Source organism: Mus caroli, chromosome 7 (assembly GCF_900094665.2).
Source record: "Mus caroli chromosome 7, CAROLI_EIJ_v1.1, whole genome shotgun sequence".
NCBI classification, from domain to species: Eukaryota; Metazoa; Chordata; class Mammalia; order Rodentia; family Muridae; genus Mus; species Mus caroli.
The window spans coordinates 110,034,098-110,040,737 of record NC_034576.1 but is presented as its reverse complement, the minus strand read 5'-3'; positions in this window follow the sequence as shown (position 1 = coordinate 110,040,737).

The following is a 6,640-nucleotide window of genomic DNA, read 5'->3' as shown; positions in this document are numbered from 1 at the left end:
AAGGAGAAGGAGAAGGAGAAGGAGAAGGAGAAGGAGAAGAAGGAGAAGAAGAAGAAGAAGAAGAAGAAGAAGAAGAAGAAGAAGAAGAAGAAGAAGAAGAAGAAGAAGAAGAAGAAGAAGAAGAAGAAGAAGAAAGTGAAGAGCCTGGACTTTGTTGGAGACCAAAGATCTTAGAGAAGCCACACTAGTGAGATACCGGCCAAGGAGACCTGCAGACAAGATGTGGTTCCATCCAGAGAGAGAGAGAGAAGTGTGCTACAGTTGACAAAGCGAAAAGCAGTGGGAGATCTGAAGAATATCAGATACATCAGGCATGGAAATATAGAATATTGAGTTTGCCTTGCTGGTTTCTAGTCTTGATTTAGTCAAATATTTCCTTACTACATTTTCCTCCCTGTTGAGGTGGCAATGTACATTCTATGCCACGGTATGTTGAAAGCATATGATCTGCTTTTTGGTGATTTTACAGGGGCTTACAGTTACAAGTTGCCAGGAATCTTGGAGACTTTGGATTTTGGACTTTTACACAGTATTGAGACTAAGATAGACTATGAAGACTTTTGAAGTTGAATTGATAGATTTTTGCTTTATGATATGGCCCCAAGTCTATAAGAGCCAGAGAGTGGAATATGGTGTTTTGAATATGAATGACCCCCTCCCATAGGCTCACATATTTAAATGCATAGTCACCAGGGAATTTAACTCTTTGAAAGAATTAAAAGATTTAAGAGGTGTGGCCTTGTTGGAGGAAGTATATCACTGGGGATGGGTTTGAGGTTTGAAAAGCAGATTCCAGGCTCAGTCTCTCCCTGCCTCTCTCTATCTGCAGATCAGGATGTAGCTCTCAGCTACTTTGTCAGCAGCACTCTTTCCTGCCACCATGCTCCCTGTCATGATGATAATGGACTAAGCCTCGAAACTCTAAGCAAGCCCCAATTACATGCACTCTTTCAAAATAGCTGTCTTGGTCACAGTGTCTCTTCACAGAAATAGAACACTAACTAAGGCAAAATGTATCCCAAACGATGAATGAACCAAATTCTCATTTCCCAGCTTCATGCTGTGTATGAATATGCACTCAGCCAGTTTTTAAAATCTATTTAGAACATTATAGTAGAAGAAGAAAAAAATCTCTTATGAAGTTCTCTATGAAAGGAAATTGTGACAAGTTCCTGATTAGACAGAAAATGTTCCATCTCCAAGGGGGAATACTCAGTATAATGTAGCTTCATAGAATAAACTAGGTAGTGCTCCTTCTGTTTCTATTTTGTGGAATAGTTTGAAGAGTATTGGTGTTAGGTCTTCTTTGAAGGTATTAGAATTCTATAACCCATCTGATCCTGGGCTTTTTTTGATTGGGAGAATTTTAATGACTGCTTCCTTTTCTTTAGGGGTTATGGGACTGTTTAGATGGTTTATCTGATCCTGATTTAACTTTGGTACCTGGTATCTGTCTAGAAAATTGACCATTTCATCCAGATTTTCTAGCTTTGTTGAATATATGCTTCTGTAGTAGGATCTGATGATTTCTTTGAATTTCCTCAGTTTCTGTTGTTATATGTACCTTTTCATTTCTGATTTTGTTAATTTGAATACAGTCTCTGTGCCCTCTGGTTAGTCTGATTAAGGGTTTATCTATCTTGTTTTTCTCAAAGAACCAGTTCCTGCTCTTGTTGATTCTTTGTAGAGTTCTTTTTGTTTCTACTTGGTTGATTTCTCCACTGAGTTTGATTATTTCTTGCTTTCAATTCCTCTTGGGTGTATTTGTTTATTTTTGTTCTAGAGCTTTCAGGTATGTTGTTAAGCTGGTAATGTATGTTCTCTCCAGTTTCTTTTGGAGGCAATCAGAGCTGAGTTTTCTTCTTAGCAATGCTTTCATTTTGTCCCATATATTTGGGTATGTTGTGGCTTCATTTTCATTAAATCCTAAAAAGTCACTAATTTCTTTATTTCTTCCTTGACCAAATTATCATTGAGTAGGGCATTGTTCAGTTTCCATATGTATGAAGGCTTTCTCTTGGTTTTGTTGCTATTGAAAGCCAGCCTTAGTCCATGGTAATCTGATAGGATACATGGGATTATTTCCATCTTCTTGTATCTGTTGAGGTCTGGTTTTTTGTTGTTGTTGTTGTTGTTGTTGTTGTTGTTGCTGTTGTTGTTGTTGTTGCTGCTGCTGCTGTTTTAGGAAAGGAAATGTTTTATTTGGCTTATTTTTTATTAGATATTTTCTTCATTTACATTTCAAATGGTATCCCCTTTCCTAATTTCCTCTCTGAAAATCCCTTATACCCTACCCCGTCCCCCTGCTCCCCAACACACCCACTCCTGCTTGCTGGCCCTGGCATTCTACTATACTGGGGCATCGAGATCTATTTTGTGACTGATTATATGGCCAATTTTGGAGAAGGTACTGTGAGGTACTGAGTTAGTTTCAATATAAGTCTGTTTAACTTCTGTTTCTATGATCTGTCAGTTGATGAGAGTGGAGTGGTGAAAGTCTCTCACTATTATTCTGTGAGGTGCAATGTGTGCTGTGAGCTATAGTAGAGTTTCTTTGATGGATGTGTGTGCCCTTGCATTTAGATCTTAGATGTTCAGAATTGAGAATTCTTGGTAGATTTTTCCTTTGACCAGTATGAAGTGTCCTTCCTTATCCTTTTTGATAACTTTTGGTTGGAGGTTGCTTTGGTAAGATATTAGAATGGATACTTCATCTTGTTTCTTGGGACCATTTGCTTGGAAAATTGTTTTCCAATCCTTTACACTGAGGTAGTGTTCGTCTTTGACACTGAGGTGTATTTCCTGTATGCAGCAAAATGTTGGGTCCTGTTTACCTATCCAGTCTGTTATTCTATGTCTTTTTATTGGGGAATTGAATCCATTGATGTTAAGAGATATTAAGGAATAGTGATTGTTACTTCCAGTTATTTTCGATGTTATTTTTATATTTGTGTGGCTATCTGCTTTGGAGTTTGTTGAAAGATTACTTTCTTGCTTTTTCCAGGGTATAATTTCCCTCCTTGCTTTGGAGTTTTCCATCTATTCTCCTTTGTAGGGCTGGATTTGTAGAAAGATATTGTGTAAATTTGGTTTTGTTATGGAATACCATGGTTTCTCCGTCTATGGTGATTGACAGTTTTGCTGGGTATCGTAGCCTGGTTTGGCATTTTGTTCTCTTAGGATCTATATAACATCTGCTCAGGATCTTCTAGCTTTCACAGTCTCTGATGAGAAGTCTGGTATGATTCTGATAGGTCTGCCTTTATATGTTACTTGACCTTTTTCCCTTACTCCTTTTAATATTCTTTCTTTGTTTTGTGCATTTGGTGTTTTGACTATTATGTGACAGGAGGAGTTTCTTTTCTGCTCCAATCTATTTGGAGTTCTGTAGGTTTCTTGTATGTTCATAGGCATCTCTTTCTTTAGGTTATGGATCTTTTCTTCTATAATTTTGTTGAAGATATTTACTGGCCCTTCAAGTTAGGAATCTTTACTCTCTTCTTACCTATTATCCTTAGGTTTGATCTTCTCATTGTGTCCTGGATTTCCTGGATGTTTTGGGTTAGGAGATTTTTGCATTTTGCATTTTCTTTGACTGTTGTTTCAATGTTTTGTATGGTATCTTCTGCACCTGAGATTCTCTCTTCTATCTCTTGTATTCTGTTGGTGATATTTGCATCTATGACTACTGATATCTTTCCTAAAATTTCTATCTCCAGTGTTGTCTCCTTTTGTGATTTATTGTTTCTATTTCCATTTTTAGATCCTGGATGGGTTTTGCTCAATTCCTTAATCTGTTTGGTTGTGTTTTCCTATAATTCTTTAAGGATTTTTTGTGTTTCCTCTTTAAGGGCTTCTAGCTGTTTATCTGTATTCTCCTGTATTTCTTTAAGGGAGTTATTTATGCCCTTCTTAAAGTCCTCTATCATCATCATGAGATATGATTTTAAATCAGTCTTGCTTTTCCAGTGTGTTGGGGTATCCAGGGCTTGCTGTGGTGGGAGAACTGGGTTCTGATGATGCCAAGTAGCCTTGGTTTCTGTTGCTTATGTTCTTGCCCTTGCCTCTCACCATCTGGTTATCTCTGGTGTTAGCTGTTCTTGCTGTCCCTGACTGTGACTTTTCCCTCCTGCAAGCCTGTGTGTCAGTACTCCTGGGAGAACAGTTTTTTCTGGAGGAAATTTTGGGTATGGAGATCTGTTTCTTGGTTCCTGTGTCCTGATGGCTCTAGGCAGGTCCCTCTTGGGTCAGAAATTTGAGCAGAAGTGGTGGTCTTAACTGTAATCACAGGTGTGTCGGTACTCTTAGGAGACCAGCTCTTTCCAGATGGTATTTGGATATAGAATGCTATCGCACAGGATCAGCTCTGGGAGCAGATGGAAACTGAAAGGATCCTGTCCTAGGCAGTTCCTCATTTCCTGTTACCTGAGGGCTCTGGAAGGGTCTCTCTGAGCAGAAGTGGTGGTCTTACCTGTGGTCACAGGCTTGTCAGCACTCCTGGAAGACCCACTCACTCCCACTCTATTTGGGTATGGAGCGCTGCGGCACAGGATCAATTCCGGGTGCAGATGGAAACCTGAAGGATTCTGTCACAGCTGCTCCTTGGTTTCTGTGTCTTGAAGGTTCTGGGCTTGTGTGTGCACTCTTACAAAAAGAGAAAAAAGTTTTCGTTTTTCAGTCTAGAGTTCAGTTTGTTATTCTGTGACCCTGGAAAAGAAAAGTAGGTCTCAGCTCATAGATATCCTTTAGGTTCTTCAATCTTGAACATTCCAGGTCTAAGTGACATCTTTCTGCACTTTTGGCCATTAGTAGCACACAAAATTTAGCTAGAATGTAATAGAATTTGGAGTCAGGAGGGCTATGAGCCAAGTTACTCTGGAAAGCTATTGAAAAAGCACAAAAGACTTTGTTAAAAGCACACAAGGGCTCTTGTTATCAAAGAAAGATTGAGGTTTGAATTATGGCTTAAGCAATGATTGACTGCCTATATTTTGGGGACAATATCACATCCAAATTAACAACTTAAAATATTAGCTTCAGAATTAAAGCATGTGTGGACAAAGTTTCAATCAGGAATTTTATTTTCCATCTTTGTATAAACATTTTCTATGTAATAAGCAATCACAAATTTGAAAGGATAAAAAATATTTTATTCATTACTAAATGGAAAATGTATGTTGTACTCATCCTCTAAAAGCTCAGGGTTCATTGTGGAAGAGAGGGTGGAAAGAATATAACACCTAGAGATGGTGTATAACTATGAGTAACCTATCTACTGGATACAACAGAAGTTTCACGTATGAACTTACAGTAGTCATTCCAGCATACACAAGACCTGTACATCCTCAAACCAGACCAAACCACATCATGTAGAGGGAAGTGGACGTGAAGCAAAGGAGCCATTGGTAACTGATAGACATTAGGAGAGAGTCAGTTTTCTCTGAGAATGTAGCCCCTTGTAAGTCAACTATGCCCCAAAGGAAAGGAACAAATCCAACAACATGTGGGCAGCACAAATTAGTGTTGGTAGGTCTTGAAGAAAAAATAAGAATACAAGGTTGGGAAGTTGGGAAGTAGGGATAGAACTGGGAAGATTTTCAGAGGAGGAGTGATGAATATGATCCAATTCCCAAATAACTAATGGCTACTAAAAATGTTTTCAATTATAATAGCACTTAAAGAGAAAGAAATCTAAACAATAAAGTTGAATTGCATTGAAGACAGAAATAATTATTTTGCATTTATATTTGTGTGTGTGTTAATTCATAAATTTAGTTTATGTAGCTGAAAATTTCATCATACAGGAGTTAGGAGGCTTTTAGCTTGACATTTGCTATTTTTGAATATGTGATTTCTAGGAAGTTCACAGAAGCATCTCATGTTTCCTACATGGTTATGACTCTGCCAATCCACATACATTTCTTGCACATTATGTGTCTTAGTTGGGGTTTCTATTGCTATGATAAAATACCATAACCAAAAGCAACTTGTGAAGGAAAATATTTATATCATGGTATAGCTTGTAGTCATTTCATCATCCAGGTAAAACAGATCAGGAACTCAAGCAGAAACCTGGAGACAGGAATTAGTGCAGAGGCCATGGAGAAGTGGAGCTCTCTTGCTCCTCATGGCTTATTCAGCTTTTCTTATACTGTCCTAGACAACCTGCCCAGGTGTACACTGCCCACAGTGAGCTGGACCCTCCCACAACAATGGTAACCTTAGAAAATGCACCACAGACTAGCCTCTAAGCAAAGCTTCTAAGGCATTTTTTTTTCAATTGAGAGTCCCAAATGTCAAGCTGATATAAATCTAGCCAGCACAACGTGCCAAGAAATTCAGCCAGGAAAGAGGAAAATGTGGAAGTAATTATAGTCACTTTTTGTGTCTAGACATCTACAAGGTACAGAAGTGAAGATTGTTAGCCTTCTAGAATACTTTTTTCATGGGGGGAAGTGAAACTTCACAAACACACCAATGAACAGCATCCTAAAATCCTAAAAGAGTCTGTAGCAGTATGTATTATGGAATGTGCTACTGCATTAGGGTTTTTTCCTCCTCTTCCTCAGTAATACATGCTAATGCAGTTACACTTGGAAAAGAACAGGAATAGAGTGTTTTAGTACATTCTGGTGGGCTG